This window comes from Brachyistius frenatus, unplaced genomic scaffold, assembly GCF_029030835.1.
Source record: "Brachyistius frenatus isolate BFR_SWC_R1_liver_20210118 unplaced genomic scaffold, ASM2903083v1 Contig_179, whole genome shotgun sequence".
NCBI classification, from domain to species: Eukaryota; Metazoa; Chordata; class Actinopteri; family Embiotocidae; genus Brachyistius; species Brachyistius frenatus.
In genome coordinates, this window is record NW_027210778.1 from 313,677 (window position 1) to 332,500 (window position 18,824).

The window sequence follows — 18,824 nt, forward strand, 5'->3', positions numbered from 1 at the left end:
TTCCATTAGACGCCATTAAATCTCTGCCTAAGAGCCCTCTGAAGCTTCACAATTACAGAAATCAAAAAAAAAAAAAAAAAAAAAGAAGAAAAAAAAAATCACAATCCTCATTGAGCGCTCTTCTGCATTAGGGGGCTGCCCGGAGTCGCGTGGGAGCTGTTATGCTGGGCCCCGGCACAGACCGAGTCAGAGGCTCCGCGGAGCTGCAAAAGCGCGGCTTATTAGAATGACTAAGAGCCCCCCGAATGAAGGCCCTTATGTGAAGCCATAATGGAGCGGGGGCTCTTGTGCCGGAGCCATAATGGAGGCTCTTGTGCGATTTGCGCTCGTCTCCCCTCCGCGCGGCAGAAGCTTGAGCCTGAAACTGTGCGGCTGAAGAGCTGACCTCCTCGCTGAGGTGGTCCAAACACGCCGTGGCTATTGTGCCGGCGGGGCTGACCACCGAGCCAGAGGGCTTTCACAGAGCGTTGTCACTCGGGGAGGCGTGCGGAGGCGGTTCGCTAAAGGAACACTCGATCAAGTACGAGGCAGACGGATGTACATTTTCTTAAAATATCTATATTTCTTTCCTGTCCAGCCATATCCACCTCTGGACTTTAGAAGTGACTAGAAGAACCTCCTCTATTGTGCAGCTTTTAAGCCATTTTGTGCAAAAAATGGTTAGGTAGGTATTTACTTTATTAATCCCCGAGGGGAAATTTTTTAAAGTTGGACAAATTCTGCTTGTTCATGTCCTCGGGGCAGATCTGGGAGCTGCATTCATTGCCGTCTGCCAAAGTGTCTTTTTTTTGTTTTGTTATACTGCCACAAGAGGCCGCCAATGTTGAGATTTTTAAAAAAAATTTTTTTATTTCTGCACTTGTTGGCTTTAATGCAGCTACGCTTATAATATACGACCATGTCAACAACAAAAACCCTTCAGGTTACACGGTGAGGAATGGAAGTATATAGTGCACAGCAAAAATAGTTATTCTGTGTGCATTTATTAATCAGCATATCGAAGGCATGTTTACATCTACTCGGTATGATTAGACTTCTATTCAGGTGTAAGTTAGTTTGCAAAATGTTTTTATTTCACCAAACTCCGAGAATCACAACTTTCCGCCCCAACAAGTACCAAAAAAAAAAAAAAAAAAAAAAATCAACAAAAGGTGAAGGGAGAGATGATCCGAGTGCAAATGAGGCAGCATACTGTAGCCTACGTGTAAACACCGGTGTGGGTGGACGGTTTAGTTAGAATCTATACAATGGACTTCACTGAACAACAAACGGTATCATAGGTAGTTAGCATCTGTGTAACAAAAAAAACCAACTCAATATACACTATTATGAATTATTTCCCAGCGGTACATCACGACTTGGATTTGCTATCGTTCCCTCATATCTGCAGGCATTGGTTTGCATAAACACGCTGCACAAGAATGTTTTTTTTTTTTCTCTACCGGATGAAAACTCTCACCACCAGATGTTCCTCTTAATCCAGATGCAAATATCTGTTTTGAATTGAAGTGGTGTAGAAACTTCAAAACGGGGTTCCATTGTTCCAACCCACATTTCCTGTTGACTAGAACTCACCACTTGAATACCACTTACACATGTTATTTCTAAACATCCAACTTTGCACAGCAGCTTTAAAATCGGTTACATATCCCAATTTATTTATTGTTTTCCTAAATGAACGATAATAAAACTTGTCAGAAAACAAACGAGAACTAAATCTAAGTGTTTATGGACATTTTATTGGATCATTCTTTTCACCTGGAGGTCGTCTGAACTTTGTCTGAATTTTGTTTTAATTGGTCTGAGCGTTGCATTATGGGTAGTTAGCGTTTGTCTTAAAGATCATTAAGGGGGACACTACTTTAAATACTGCACTATGGGTTTGATAAGTCTACATGATGGCTAATACACTATACTATATCTCTGACATAGTCACAGAGGTATTGCATCATCTTAAATAAAGTAATAATTGAGTGTTCTCGACGTTTGATTTGTGAAATGATATGAAATTGCTGCTGCTTTTTATATTGGTGTTAAAAAAATAAATCTCTGCCGTTTTATTTTTATCTTCGGTACACAATGATCCTCGACTCGTCGTTCCAAGTCGAAACTTTTGATTACATTATTTCTCACAGAGCTGTTTAGCAACTTTGTGTCTCAGACACCTTTTAATTCAGTCAGGTATTAGCCGTGGCCACAGATGTCTCTTTTATAAATATATCCTCTCGGCTGCGAGGTTGACGAGCCGGAGTGTTCTCGCAGCCACTGTAATTTCCCTCCCTGTTAAATATCACTAGTGCCGCCGCTGCTTAAACGCAACCCTGTTTTTAGCAGAGTGACATTTAAAAGAAACACGAGACCTTTCGCAACAGGGCCTCTGTGAAAAATGAAACTCTGGAAATCTCCTGCATGAAATGCTAAAGCTCTGCTTTAATTATAGCGGCGTCGAAGTTAAAACTCATATTCATGTCAGTGGAGGTGGAGAAGATTAATTTGTGCAGTCTAAAAACGGATGAAACATTTAACTTGTGAGGGAGGAATGTGTGCATCATCCGCGCTCGTTCCTGTAATATGGACGAGATTGTTGGCAATCGTGAATGCCAGGTCATCTCGCGCTCTACTTTGCTGTGTGTGTGTGTGTGCGTGCGTGTGTGTGTGTGCGTGCGTGTGCGCGCGCGTGTGTGTGTGTGTGTGTGTGTGTGTGTGTGTGTGCGCGCGCGTTCCCGTCTGCATCTCTATCTCGGTGTGTGTGTGGGCACATGAGCCGCAAAGCTGTTGCATGGCCTCATCGATTTCATGCCCTCTTCTCACATCTATTCACATCTCCTCTCCGACTCACCTCCCTTTCTCCCCGGTCCTCCTCCTTCTCTTTTGGTCCGTTGCCCATGGCGATGGCTCACCTCGGTAACCGGCAGCTGAGCAGGAAGTGGGAGGCGGCCTGGTGAGAAGGGGGACCTCCCGTGAGTGTTGCGTAAAGGCGGTCACGTGACGGTCGATCGGCGCCCGGCGGGGTAAGGGGGGGTCAGGGGTCGGCGGCGAGGGGCTTGTTCGCTGCAGGCTGTTTTAAAAGAAAGAAAGAAATAAATAAAAAAAAAGTGGAGGGAGTATGCTAAACATCCCATCGATTTACGGGGCTCCCTTCGAGTGCAGAAACCGTCGGATAGAGAGAACACGATAAAAAAACAAAAACAAGCTCGAGCACATAAACTGTCATCACATGGACAGCAGAGAGTGGAGGAGGAGGAGAAGGAGCTCCAACAGGAGGTTGAGGGGAGAGGAGCTTTACACTTAATACCCTTCCAGGGGGTCGGTGCCTCTCTGCCACATGGGAGCGCTTTAGGAAGTAGGCCAGTGTGTCCTGGTCGGAGGATGGCTTATTTTCAGGCAGGTTATTGTGCAAGAGGAAGTCTTCAATTGATGTTGGGGGGGGATGAGGGGTGGGGGCAGGGAATCTCTACAGGGAACCACTAACTACAAAAAAAAAAAAAAAGGTGCCATTTGGTCACAAACCTCAAATTGAAGAGAAGCCTGAAATGCAGGTATAGTATAACTGTTATTACGCCACACAATGACGTCACGGTGTTTACGCCAGAGTGCACTTCTGAGTTTCTGCAACAAGGTGCGAGACCTTCGGCAGCGGAAACACCTCCGGAAGTTGACGAAGCTGCTGCCGAGTTGCTCTTTCAAACATCTTCACACGAACTAATTTCAGATGTGCGGACTTTTATCCGAGTCTGTAAATCAGGTGAACATCGTCCGGTACGAGTCGGGATTCCTTTGACGGCTTTAAGGCTAACATTCGATGAGCGCGGTCGGCAAAAATACCTTACGGCGCCATAACTGATCAGATTATATCGGGTTTTAATTTGTCTATTAATTATGTATAACGCCACCTTTATTAAAAAAAAAAAAAAAAAAATGTTTTTATTAAATGGGACATTGTAATACCATTAAAAAAAAATGCATGAAAACATTTTAATTTTTTATTTCAGCCATGTTGCCCAGCCGTCGTTGAGTGTTTTCATAAGTCTTGAACGCATGCTGTGCATTCCTGTGACCGAGCATGTCCCATAATGTGTGTGTGTGTGTGTGTGTGTGTGTGTGTGTGTGTGTGTGTGTGTGTGTGTGTGTGTGTGTGTGTGTGTGTGTGACTAACTAGCGGTTGCATGGGGCTCAGTGCTTACTCAGTAATTCCCTGGTCCCAGGCTGTGTATTAGCAGCTGATCCAGCCGACTGGTCCAAGCATCCACATTCAGTCGGCTTGGGATCTGCAGCTCAGAACAGGATGCTGCCCTGGCTCTCTGATGCCTCCCTAAGCTCTCCAGCACAGAGCAATTTACTGGCACCAGATTGGCACAATCACTGTGTGTCTGTGTCTCTCTCTCTCTCTCTCTCTCTCTCTCTCTCTCTCTCTCTCTCTCGAGTGTTTGTGCTCATTTCCCTCCTGCTTTTTTTGGGTCATATTTTGTTGCCTTTTCTCTACTTCGGCCATCGGTCTGTCACGGCCCTGGCTCTTTGGGCTTGCTGGTGCAGTGCCCCCTTGCTCTTCTTTCATGCTAGGCCAAGCTGACAGTGACACTAACAACCAAAAACATTAGGATTTCTCAACCGCACCACAGCAGCCGTTTTTTTTTTTTTTTTTTTTCCCCTCCCTCTCGTCACTGTCTGTCTCTCAACTCGATGATTTGTACTCGGGGAACTATCTGGGAAATACCATGACCCAGACATGTTTGAATAAAGATGTCTTGGTTTTTTTTTTTTTTTTTGGGGGGGGGTAATTTGCTAACATAGCCCGCTGGACTGTTCGATGTCTCTACTTTTGTTGTGATTTTTTTTTTAAATTTTTATTTATTTATTTATTTCTTGTGAGTTTTCTGTCAGCATCCATCAGTGTCTGTGTGGCGGGTACAGCAGCCAGTCGGCCCTGCCAGCCGGTCCGGTTCTCTGAAATGCAGCTAAATTGGCTCATTTATGTAAACATGGAGTCCAGGGCTGTCTTGCCCAACCTTGGGCCTCAAAACAACAAGTCTGCAGGGGGAGCTTTGGAAGGCTCCATATTGCAAAAGGAGAAGAGGCATTGTTGGACAACTAAAAACGAGACGAACAGACTGGCGTTGGTTTGCCAGACGCATCGCGTTTTAGGATAATGATGCGTTTGACAGAGAGCGACGCCACATCTGTTTAAGCTCCGCCCCCTCAGGCTGGCGCTTCAGGTCGACGTGTCAGTGTTAATTAAATGGAAAAATTGCTTTTAGTTCGCTTCGAATTCATTAAGAAGAAAAGAGGACATCACGTTTAGGTTTAAAATACAAAAATCTGTTTTTTGTGTGTTTAAACAATGAATTATCAATTTGGAGAAAAGAAAAAACAGAAAACTATAACGTTGACCTCGACGTTTGGGCCTATAAGTTCATATCTCAATAATATCATATATGGCAGAAGATTAATACACAATTGTCAATTCATAGTTTAATGCTGCGTTCAAACGGGGTCGTGTTTATCGTTGTACACAAATATGTGTAAGTACGAGTCAAAAGTTTTCCAAAAGCCTCGACTTCGAGTTGTGACGTTGTTTACTGATGTTTACAAAAAATGTCAGTGGTCGTGGAAGTTAATTTTTCATCGGATGTTAAGCTAATATATTGTAATTTTATTTACGTCGAGTTTGTCTGCGTAACTTAGATAACCGTCTACGTCTGAGGAAAATGTCGATGTTCCCAACGGCCTCATCTTTTCCCCTCTGTGCCTTTACGTTACATTTTGTGGCTTCTTGACGCCATCCATGTTGCCGTCGCCTAGCAACAGTGTTTTTGCGACAACACGACTTCCCGTGTTTCAGTCTTAAATTAAAAATGATCATGAACTGAATATTATCTGATAGTTATTACGCTTATTAGTTAAAAAAAAAAAAAAAAAAAAAATTCCTTTCTCCTGAAAGCTGACCCACGGTTTTTATCCTTCAGCTTTTGACTTTGGGAACTTCTCTTGGCTCTGCGGTTGGCCGACGGTCAGCGGTTCACTCTTCCAGCTCTCACAACTCGCCCTTCTGGTTTAAAACAACAACCCCTGAATATTATTTCCATTACGGTCCAGGTTCCTCTTCTTCTTCTTCTTCACACGTTCCATCTCCCAGATTAGCTCACTTGACATTTGACAGATCTAACTATGAATATATTTGAATATATCTGTGAGGAATGCGATTGTTGTGTGTGTGTGTGTGTGTGTGTGTGTGTGGACATTGCGTTGTGTTGATGCCCTGGCATCCGTCAGGACCCAGCTGTGTTGGCGTCCTCCTCCATCACAGGAAAGTTCGCTGTTTGCGAGGTAATTAAAGGGGACGCATCTGTTCCAACTTTTACACATCTCGCACCTGAGCTGCGACGAACCGGACCAGCAGCCAAACCGTCCTCCTCCGCGCTGCAGGACACCTGATGGCGTGTCGGGGTTTTCATCATATGTTTTCTTTTTTTTTTCCTTCCTCATGATCACACAGTCGCTGCTGGTTTGTGGCAGCTCCTACAGATGATCTCGTCCAATGTCGAGGATTTTAACACTTCATCCTTTTGCCGTCTCGGTCACGTTGTGAAAGTCACCGTTTTCTAATCTGGAAGGATTTCCACCTTTTTCGACGGTCGGAATCGTCTTCTGTTTGTACCGTTAAAAATCGAGTCGGTTAGCCTGGTAAGTATTCATTGGTGGTTGTCAAACAGCTTTCGGGTGCATTATCGCCACCTTCTGGTGGTAGTAGGTGATGGTATAAACTTAGGGATGCGAGGGATTTCAAGCAAAACTACTGTTCGAAATTCGCTCTGAACTATTTGATTTTATAATTATAATGGGGAAATAAGGAATAGTCATTTTAATCTCTAAAATCGATTAGTACAGTTGCATGTACTAATCGATTTTGGAGATTAAAATGACTATTTGAATATTCGTGACCCATCCCTAGCGTAAATAAATGAAAAAAGAACAGACGAGAGCCTCATAAAATAAATGCTATTTTTTTTTAGTGGCTGTTAGAAAATCTGAGACATTTAGTGCACATTCACTCCTTTCATTCATTACCTTGCGAGTTCAAAAGCTTTGTAACCTACATCTTGTCTCCTTGGTAACCATACGCCAACAAACCTTTTGACAACCAGTTCCAGATTTTACAGCTTTTCACGTGATTCATGCGACTATTTCCTGCCTTTTGACTCCACCAGGGGAGCAAATCTTGACAAGTTGATGGTATTTTAGAAAATATTTCACCATTTTATAAAGAATAATTGTGTTCCAGATATCTATATTGAATGTGGAAGTCAGTCGGACCACCTTTCAGGAAAAATGTGTATTTAGACTTTTTTTTTCCTTCCTTCCTTTTTTTTTTTTTTTTCCGATTCAGTCCTCCAGGTGGAGAAACGTCCTCTAATCACAGGCTTTCTGCTGGAAGAGTCCCTTTAAAGTAAAAACCTTGTTCTCTTGAGATAAACTTTGCTGTAGACCATTTTCTCACAGAGTCGAGTAACAAAATGTACCGAACAAGTGCCACCCCCCCCCCCCCTCCCCTTCCTCCCCGGAGGCAGTGAATGGCAGCTGTTAAGTGCATGATGTCCAATCCCTGCTCTCCGTGTGTGTTTGTGTGTGTTCGTTTGTGTGCGTCCAGACAATCCCTTGACTCTAAACAACCTCGTTCCACACGCAGAGAAAACTATCAAACTTCTCAAAAGAATTAGTTCTTCCCGACTATATTTTACACTTGACAACGCACACACACACACACACACACACACACACACACACACACACACACACACACACACACACACACACACACACACACACACACACACACACACACACACACACACACACACACACACACACACACACAGTCGATTACACCTGCAGAGGAAAAGAGCTCCACAAGCTATTTCACATGGAGTCGGAAAGCACAGTTGATCACCTCCTACGTGCCCTGCCATTCTCCTGCAAACTTGCCTTAACTGGCGGCTGAGTGACCGCGGGGGGTCTCCCACTATAAACACAAAGCCAAGTGTCGAAGCCACAGGTCGGCTCGGCGGCGCGCGTGACAAAGTGGAACAGTGTGCGTCTCCGTGTTTGAACAGGAAACTCCGTCCTCCGCCATCCCTTTCCAATCTCCCGCACAGCAGTGGACTCGTGGCGTCGCAGGTTTACTCATCAACTCACCCGTGGAGTCCCGCGATTTTGAAGGGATGCTACATTAGTTCTGGTAGCTGAAAATACACGAGGACCTGTGTGAGTGGAGGGGAGGGGGGGAGTTGGGGGTGGGGGACATGCTGTTTGTGACACCGAGCCGTACGGAGCAATTTGTAAGAAATGCAGCAATGCATTGTTTAAGTCACCTCCAGGACATTTGTGAGACTTAGAAAAAAAACAAAAAAAACCCACAAAAACCAGATTCAGAGAGAATCCAGGCGGATATATTTTCTCCACGAGAGCTGCGCAACTTTCTCCGAACACGCTGTTTCGCTGAGCGACAGATATATTAAGATCCAAATATTTGTACAAACTCGGCGTTCAGAAGTGGTTGTGATTATTTATTCTTTTTTGTTGTTGTTGTTTTGTTTTAGACGATGAAGACTGCACACCTTGCAGCTCCGGGCCGGGTTACAGTTGGCATTCCTTTCCGTAGCGACGGGTCGTCCAGTCCAGTCGCTCTTGAACTCGGGGCGTTCCCTGTCGCTCTGTCGCATTTCCTTTTTTGCTTTCATTAGAAAACTGTCATCACATTATGAGATGCTTGATGCTTCTGCCCTTTGATATCCGCCGCGGAGAAAAATTCAAAGGGATGCCTGGAAACCTCTCTCTCTCTCTCTCTCTCTCTGTCTCTCTCGCCCTGCAACACTTCGCCGCATTCAGACTCCCTGACGTCTGAGAGGACTCGACGTGCTCCCTCCATCTGTTTCTGTCTGATCAGAAATCAGAGGCCAGCTCGGTACATGCTGCCGCTCGTCCTTGGACAAACTTTTCAATGATCGAAAGGAGAAAAAAAAAAAAAAGAAGAAAAAAAAGCCGACATTGAATGGAACGAAGCATCAGAGAATTTCCATCAAGCTGCCGTCGTCGCCGCTGAAGTGAATAGACGGGAAGTCGTGCGTGTTTGCGTCGCTTGCGAGCACCTGTTTGTGTGCAGTTTTTCAGTCACTGTACTCTCCGAAGGCTCATTAATTATATTCCGAGTCATTATGGAGATAAGCGCGAGCCCGACTATTGGTGCCGGCGATAAGAAGAAGAATTACCTGTTTTGGTGCTTCTGCTTTCTAATCAGCTGCCCATTAGAGATATCAAGGGACTTCTATCCTCCTGCCTTTGTTCCTCCATGTCTCTTTTATTTTGAGCTTTTTCTGTTTTTTTTTTTGACACGTTTCTCCCCATCGTTTCGGCTTTGTCCCCGCCGCCCAGGTTGTCTGTCTGTGGATGCTTTCATCCCCCCCAGTCTCCCCCCGTCATAATCCTGCTGCCCATCAAAATAAGACAATAATCGTGCAATCTGGAGCTCTTTTGAAGCGGCGTTTTATCCTTGCGAGGACATGCTGTATCTTGCACCCAAGTGTCTGGTGTGCAAGGCAGCATGAGTCTGGATGATTGGGTCGTATTCATGTGGGGCCTGAAGTGCAACTCCCTCACCCAATTTCTTCCTGATTCTGAATGATGTTGATCTTGGGGATGTTTTTTAAAAAAATTTTTTTTTAAATGTAGCCTAGAAATTCAACTAAGTAAGTAAATACAGGCGAAAAAAAATACATTAAAATGGTACTCTGGTTAATTTAAAATCTATTTGGAGCCAAAACATAGCTGACATTACCCAGAGCCTTCCTTGGGGGTGTGCTGGTTTCTGTGCCGCTTGCCTGCTGCCTGCTTTTGGGAATCATCTGTCACCTCGTAGCTGTTTGTCGGTTTTTTCTTCCTCGACTCTTTTCCAGTTCGTGTGAAGTGTTATTTAAAATGTAGGACTGTCCCTCCGTCCTATAGGAATCAGTGATGTATGTGAGACTGTAACAATATCCCCCTAGCTATGGTTTTTTTTTGTTTTTCCTCGTGCTCAGAAAGTTTTTAAGCAATTAAGTTAGAATATGTAATACCGCCTTCAGGGTGGACTTTGCCTTTTGAATGACTTCTGGAAAGTTTTTTTTTTTTTTCTTTGGTAAAGAGAAACGGCACCTCTGGACTGTTATGCAAGCGATATGTGGGTCACGCGGCGTTTTGTGTTTGGTTTTTGATTCCCCCCTTTTTTTTTTTTTTTTCCTGTGCTGATGTAAATGCTGATTGACTCGTTTCTGATGTCCCAAGCATATGGCTAATAAAGGTTTTAGTTCGGCAGAGCCACAGGAGCGCCGAGCTGCCAGGATCAAAGTGACGGCCTCAAACAGGCCTTTGTGTTCTTCAGCCATTAGGGCATAGCAGCGCCAGCACGTGGTGGGAGCCATATGAATATCATTAGCTCACTTTATTTGTCTGTGTGTGTGTGTGTGTGTGTGTGTGTGTGGGTGGATAAATACAAGCGAACACCCCATGAATTTTTTACATTGTGGATACTTACTTTGTTTTTCTGCAGGGTAGTGAGCTTTATTTTGTATTGCACCTATCATAAATGGCACAAAGTGCTTCACTAGAATAAAACTGTGTAAAAATATAAAATGATAGTTAAAATGTGTTAATTTCTGAGCTTTAGAGCTGCTGGTGTTTGGATTGTCTTTATTTATGGCGCTAACTAGTTTCCCCATCATTCCCATTCTTTGTGCTAAGCTAACTGGCTGCTGGCTGCTTTTACAGCCTTATATTTACCGGAAGGAAATCTCCAATGAAATCTTTAAACTGCAGACGTGTTGTCATTGTTAATAATGCTAAATATTGTCAAGAGTTCATCAGCTGTCAAAAATGAATCGGTCAAAACTGCAGCATCTTTCCATCTTGCGCATATGAAACACACGTCTATTAATAGAGCGCCTGCGTCTGTGCGTCTGTGCGTGTTACTGTGTGTCTGTGTAAGACGGTCGGGAGTCCGCAGCTGTGAAAACCTCCAGACCTTTTTGCGGCGCCGTCGCCGCGGCACCCCAGATGCAATCGATTAGCGTCAGAGGGCGCATTGTCTGAAGAGTCGCCGCTCTCCTGTGATAGACAGACACACAGTGCGGTGAACTTCACCAAAACACACTCAAATGTCAGCGGTGCAACCTCCGCGGGAAGGCGAGGTGTGTGCGTGTTTGTGTGCGTGCGTGCGTGCGTGCGTGCGTGTGTGTGTGTGTGTGTGTGTGTGTGTGTGTGTGTGTGTGTGTGTGTGTGTGTGTGTGTATATACGAATGTTCGCCTTAACGACGCGAGAAAACAAGTTATGACAGGCAGAGAGTGATGTGAAATGGGCTCGAATGGGAAGTGTTGCTGTTTGAAAGCGAGCGTCTCCAGTGTGTGGTACCTGTCACTAATCCATCACACCTATCGATCCTCCAGGTGGACGCGGGGCAGGAAGGGACGAGAGAGAGAGAGAGGACACTGGGTAAGAGTAGCACACACACACACACACACACACACACACACACACACACACACACACACACACACACACACACACACACACACACACACACACACACACACACACACACACACACACACACACAGGTCATTTTGTCCTGTCCGGAGGTGTCTTTGTATGCCATTCATCTGTCTGCACCAATCGATCCTCAGCTAAAATATATGACTGTTTATTCACATTCCAGCCACAACAGCTGCCTGCTGAAAGACGTATTGACTGTGTGTGTGTGTGTGTGTGTGTGTGTGTGTGTGTGTGTGTGTGTGTGTGTGTGTGTGTGTGTGTGTGTGTGTGTGTGTGTGGGGTGGGAGGAGCTGGAAAACATTGTATTTCATGTGGAGAAGCGGTCGCAGAAGAAGGAGAATACTTATGACTTTTTATACTCGCATTTTTGGAGCTTTGCTTGATATTTGATATTATTTTTCCGTTTTGTATGATTATTTTGCTGTTCGTTTGCAGAAAGACTAAAAAAAAAAAAGTAACGATGATCTAAGCCGGTTTGCAGCTTTATGTTTTGTAGGATTTACAATGAAAACCCGATGCACGTCAGATATGTATTCCAAAAAGTAATTCTTCTCCAGGTTATGTCACGTGTCCAAAAATACAATCTTCTTCATATCAGCACCGTGCTTTCGTTAAACCACCTGAACTTCTGTTTTTACTGCGATAATGTGTCGTCGAGTGACACAAAACATATGAAACCCAGAAGTTTGCGTTAATGAGCCAGCAGAGTTGCTTTAGGTAAAAAAAAAAAAAAAAAAAAAAACCGAAACAAAAAAAGTTTTGTTTCAGCAAAAATTGTGCCAGTTGAGGACGACTGCTTGTTAGTCGTGTTGATTTTGGGTATAAAAAAAAACTTGTGTTTAACAGCATGAGCATTTTAATTTGGCTTTGAACACGATTTTTGACAAAGATATGACCTCTATGGCTGAAAAACAAATCGGTGCTTTCTGGTTTTGATTTAGCTTTTTCTCGAGTGCACGGGTTGCTGGTGAGATGTGACTGAAATGATGTCGCAACCAGAAAGAAAATGAACCGAGCAGTCGCTTACATGTGGTACGCGTGTCGTGTTATGCACGAAGGGTGGATGTGGATTGTCGGGCGGGAAAAACGTCGCGACGCTAAATGTTTGCGCTCGGGAAAGAAAGTCGATCAATGAACGTTTCAGTTTGCGGATCAAACTTTTTTTTTTTCGTGTGACAGATTCTAGCTTATATTTAGGCCTTGAAGTCACGTCAATGGTTTCAAAAGCAGTTACCGACACCAGAAGTGGGACAAACCAAAAGCTCTGACCGTGACCTTCGGGGTACAACCGAAGGCAAAAGGAAGTTGGCTACAGCAGGTGGAGGTGAAGCCGGGGTCAAAGGTCAGCAGGTTGCCTGCTGCTGCTGTTGTTGTTGTTGTTGTGGGGTGAGCCACCCACCATCCCTCTATCTCCCACCACCTTTACCTCCCTCCTCTCCCCCGTGGGTCTTTTGTAGGGTTATTTCCGCACCCCCCCCCCGCGCCCCCTCCTTGTTTCACCACATTGACCTTTTAAAAGTGAGTGATGGCAGTTCTCATTGTCTGTAAGGCAATAACTGTCTGGACGCAGGTAATCTTCACTACGCTCGTGTCAAATTCAGTTTCCTGCACAAGTCCCCCCCCCCTCTCCTCAAATGGCTTTGCAGCACCCACAGACTCAACACACACACACACACACACACACACACACACACACACACACACACACACACACACACACACACACACACACACACACACACACACAAGGTCGCGTACTTGAAACATACAAGTGCACACTGGTACACAATAAAACATTTTTTTTTTAAAAACACGCCGAGAGCTCCACTCCATACCTATCAGAAGCACTCTGAGGCAGCGGGGAAGCGCGCGGTGTAAAGGTCGGAAATCTCAGCACCTGCGATGAAAAGGTTAAAGGCAGAACTTGAAATAACCCAGCCCGGTGCGGGGGAACGGGGGAACGGGGGCGCAGCCGCGGTCCCCCTCCGTTCAATCCCATGCGATGTTCTTTCCACATCGTTCACGTCATGTGACTCCGGGACGCGGCCGTCGTCTCGTGCGAAGATGCGGGGGAGTGGGTGTGTGGGGGGGGAGGGGGGATCATACGGCAGGCTGAGTTTTCTAACTCGAAGCCTAAAAACTACTTTTATTACTCCAACTTTCCTGATTTCATCTTATTTTGCCTTTCTTTTTTTTTTTTTTTAACCTTGTTCTTACTTGCAACCATCATTCGATAAGTCCTATATAAGCTAAGATATTTATTATTATTATTATTATTATTATTATCCGAAGGGGGGGGGTTAAGACGTGGTGCAAACACAATAAATTGAATTAAACAGGTGGCAGAAAGCTCTGATTTCTAACATCCTTGTCAGAAAATGCTCGAGGATACGGGAACAAGTGAGACGAGGTGTTTACTGACAGTTTTAAAGCATGTAAATGTGACAAGTGAAAGTGATACGCCTGGCAATCTGCTCCGGAGAGGGAAAGGAGAAATCCAATTTCACCACACATACTAGAGACGCATTAAGTTGTCACGTCTAAATGTAATCCAGCTTTATCAGAGCTACGAGATGATATGAGATTTTTTTTTTTTGAATGCCTGGTCTCGAGGCTTATTTATGCCAGATTTTTTTTTGTTTATTTTTCCTACTCTGAGTATTTAGTTTGTACTAAGCACCAGTATGGCTAAGAAAATCCTCTCTTGTGCGGATTGATAATAGAGTCTGAGTGAGTTTTGGACTTAAATTGACAATATTTCGGTGTTTGATTCCGTACCAGCGTCACGATAAGATTTATTTATTTCAACCTGCTATAACTGTTTTTTGTGTTGTTTTGTTTTTTGACGCTACGAGTAGTGAAACTCTGCATTCACGTCCTCCCCTTTTTAAAGTCAAATTTAGACTTCTGCTTCTAAATCTTCTGGCAAACTGAAGTCCAGTACTCACTCTCTTTTAGCTCTGTTTTTGGTTTCCACTTAAGCTCAAAGAAAATAAGAGTAAATATACGTTAACCAAGACGTTTAAGTAAAAAGTTAAACAATAATATCGTTTGAAATTGTTAAATATGTTCTTTTTTTTTTTTGTTTTAAATCATTTTTCTAAGTATTATCTTTGGGTTTTTAGGCAGAGAAAAGAAGCTTTTAATGTTCATTTTGGCTCTGGAGATTTATCAGGATTTTCGTTTTACACATTAATTAACCAAAAAAACCACCCAAAAAACTGTCAATCAAAAAAATGTGTAGTTTATATGAACCTGAAAAACCAACTTGGTTTAGTCTCTGGTTGAGTCTTATTTACCACCAAAGATGGGATCATGTTTGTCATCATACTCAAACAGTTTGACTTCCTTCCTCCTGTTCATCAATCAGGAAAACATCTGAAAACCTCCTCGCTGCGTAGAATCAAACCTCTTCATGCCGTCAGAGTCGGCGTCTTGCTCGAGGTTCACCCGGCCTCTTATTTTAGATTTTATATATATATATATATATATCTGTTAATCTCGCCGTTGAACTTATTTCACAGTCGGGTCTCCGATGCATCATCCCGACTGAGGGGGTGGCGAACGAACGTGGCACCGCGTTCCAGAGAATCTGCAGAATCTCCGCTCCTGACAAAACAATCTGTACGCTCTCGCGTCATCTTTCATTTACCTTCGAGGCGTCACTCTTCGCGTGCGTGGAATCGCCGCGCCGCTTCGCATCAGTTCTGCCTGCTAGACGGCACTATACAGTGTGTGTGTGTGTGTGTGTGTGTGTGTGTGTGTGCGTGTGTGTGTGGCATGCTGCAAAAGAAAAAAGGGGGTTCAAGGCAATTTAATGCTGTCTTTTTCATAGATATGATTTTAGGGTTTGACAGGTCAACGTTTGTTTATGATGCTGCATGAATCCAGGTGAAATCGGGCTGTTTTTTTTGGGTTTTTTTAACACCGTGTTCTTACTTGCTTTAACTTTTCCCTTCCTGCTCATACCGGCCATCGAAAAAAATACATCCCTTCCCTAAAATAATTTCACCGCGAGTGAGCATAATCCCCAGTGTAAAAAAAAAAATATATTCCAGTGGTTATCTGAAGATGAAAGGAGGCTTCAGCAGTCTCAGTTCGACAAAATCAAAGTGACTATCTTCCAGTTACAGATTGAAGGACTCAGGATTTTTGCCTTAATGTCCACTTGAAACCTGTAAGTGATGGCCAATATGAACAGGAGGAATGATTGTAACGGGGAATCTTAACTTTAAAACTGAGCTGTATTTTACTGATCTCCACACTTTCTTTCTTCTTTGTTTTGGATCTACGGTTAGTTTGCATATTGCTTTTTATAACGTGCAGTTAATCGTCTTTGCTGCAGAGAGTCAAAAGATTGTAACCGGAGTAAAATGGCAGAAATATCAAGTACAATTACAGTTTTGCAGTTATGTCGACACAACTTAAGCGCAAGGTCAAGTTTGGGTCAATTTAAAGTTACAATCTCGAAGATCTCTGTTGTTTGTCTTTGACGCCATCTGTGGCGATAAGTGGTAATTGCAGCTTTGTTTTTGGATCGTCGCTGGCATGATATCAGTGTTAACGCTTGTGTTAGCTCCGCCTACCATCCCCGGTCAATCCAGCACAGTTCGGCGTGGGAAAACACCTCGCTAATTGGCCAAATATTTGACCTTAAATTGCTCTTTGCTCGTAAATCAGAGACACATTTAATCTCTCTCGTTGTCTGTTGTCATGCTAGAAACTCAACAATGGTACCAATAGTTGTGTTTTGACTACACGAGTTAAAATCACGATCTTAGTCTGCTTGGGAAGTTTAGACAAAAAGTTTACATTTTCAGGTTGCACTCTGAGCCGCCTGTTATTGGGCCCACGTACGTCGAAGTTTAATCCCCGTCTTTTGATACTAATATCGTTTATTAATTTTATTTTCGTGTTCTTTTATAAAACTTAGAAGTTTTTCTCCTTTTTTTTTTTTTTTTTTTTTTGCCTCTTCAACACTGGATGATTCAGCACCATTTTAAAAGCTAAAAACGACCAACAACAACCGAGCTTCACCCCGGCTCAGTGAGCACACTAAACCCCCCCCCCCTCCTCCTCCCCGAAGAGAGTGTCCTTAGAAAAACCACAGAGTAAAACGCAAGGCCAACAAGCTGCTCACATTACACAAGACGACGACAGAACTAATGATGAAACATCAGAAGGCAGTAAAAAAAAAAAATGCAACAGCAGCACTTTTTTTTTCTTCTTTCCCCGAGTTCACATCAAGAAAAACTGCCACTGTACTTTCTATGAACTTGCCCCCAGTTACAGCGCTGCAGTGTGTGTAGAGGAAGACGTGGAGACGCTCCATTTGCTCCAGATTCAGAACTAATCAGCTGCTGCCAGCGCTGAATCAGTGAAGAGTGTATTCAGGTTGGATATTGACATTAATCCCACTTTTGAGAGGCTGCATATGTCTTATTTGAAGGTGGAGAAATCCTTCAAGCAGGAACTTAGTAGTGTTTTTTTTTTTTAACCGAACAGTTCTGTAAGTCGTGCAGCTTGAAACGAGTTCAAGCGTGCATTAAAGCCTCAGTGTGACTTGTTACCAGTTAATTTTTTTTTTTTTATAACGATCCATACGGAGAAGAAAGCGTTTCCTTAAAAGAGCCGTTGAGGTACTGAACCTTTCCGTCTTTGACTTCCAGTTTCTTTTATTGCACACCTGCAAAAATCCAGCTATGCACAAGGGTTGAAACAAAAAATATCTTTAGCAACTTAATACAAAAAAAAAAATACTTGTTATAGCTGCAAAAGCTAAAGATCAAATTGTAAATGCATAATTTGAAATCCAAAAGACCAAAAACTTCATATTCGATTTATTATAAATAATTTGCAACTGTGGGTCAGTGCTGTTACTACCAACAGATGGCGCCATAGTTGAGAAATTTAAAATCTTGCACATAAAGGCTTTCTTTCGTGGAGTGGATCTGGTGTTTAATAAATCTAAAACACTTCTAAGAACTTGAACTGTAGTGAAAATAATGACAAGTGACAGATTTTAAGCCGTCAGTGCACTAAAGCCTTTTTTTTTTTTTTGGAGTTGGTAGGAGGTTGTGAGTGCTTTGGAATCGCAGTATTTTTTTTTTTTCCCAGCTGAGACGCTTCGGTTGCTATGATACCAAATATTGATTGAAGTGTTGAAAGTACCCATTTGTACCGACAGTTTGCGTTGTCAACAAATACTGCGTGTAAAAGTCGGCACGGAGTCGAGGACTCGCTCTGGACGGATGGAGGTTCGCCTACGTTTTTTTTTTTTTTTTTTTTTTTTTTTTTTTTTCTCCGTGCATTAAGTCCCGCCTCTCTCCTTCGCTGTGATTGGCCGACTCCTAAATTAGCACGATGGAGAAGCTTCTGAATTTAATAACAACATAACACATTTTTTTGACTAAAACGTACCGCAGGGACGAACGAGATCAGCGGGTACTTTGTTTCACGAGTTCCCGAACATCAAAACCTCTCTCCACTCTTTCCCCCTTTTTTCATTGCGAATGAAGGACAAGGAGGGAGATGACCACCCCCCCCCCCACACACACACACCCCCAATCAACCCAGCCCCTATTCTCTGCGTGAGGGCCCTTTTGCACGATTAGGTTCAAAGCAGATTATTAAATTAGAGGGCGACAGAAAGAAGCTGACATAGACATCAAATATAGAGAAAAGGCCTTGTGAAGGGGGGAGAGGGGAGGGGGGGCAGAGTGGAAGTGGTGCCATCTTCTAAATCAGGCTCTCTGAAGAAAAAAGAAACGGCCTCCATCCGCGACCCCCCCCCAATCCAACACCCACCACCTTTTGTGATGTCGCTGCCATGACGGGAGGAAGAAGAAGACGAAGAAGAAGAAAAAAAAAAAGACAGTAGATCTCCTCCGACTGTCGGCATCGTAAAGACCTCCAGGGTTTTTACAACCTCCGTGTGGCTTTTGACGATCACTTGTTTGAAGTTTGAGAAACCTCAAAGAAGCAACGAGATTCACGGCTTCATGAAGTTGATTTATTTTTTGTATTTTTAAGGTAGAAACGTCTCTTTCTCTTCGCAGCCGTCGGGTCCACTTTAGTCGGCGTTTAACGAGAGAAGCGAGAGTCTATGTATCATGCGTCCGTTTAGCTGCCGTCTTTGATTGGAGGCCCTGATGGAAGTGGGATTTACTCGGCACACTTTAAAGCGTCAGGTAGGCACCAGACCGGTCGGGGCCCGCAGGCCTCTTAACACAACTTAGTCCCCCGA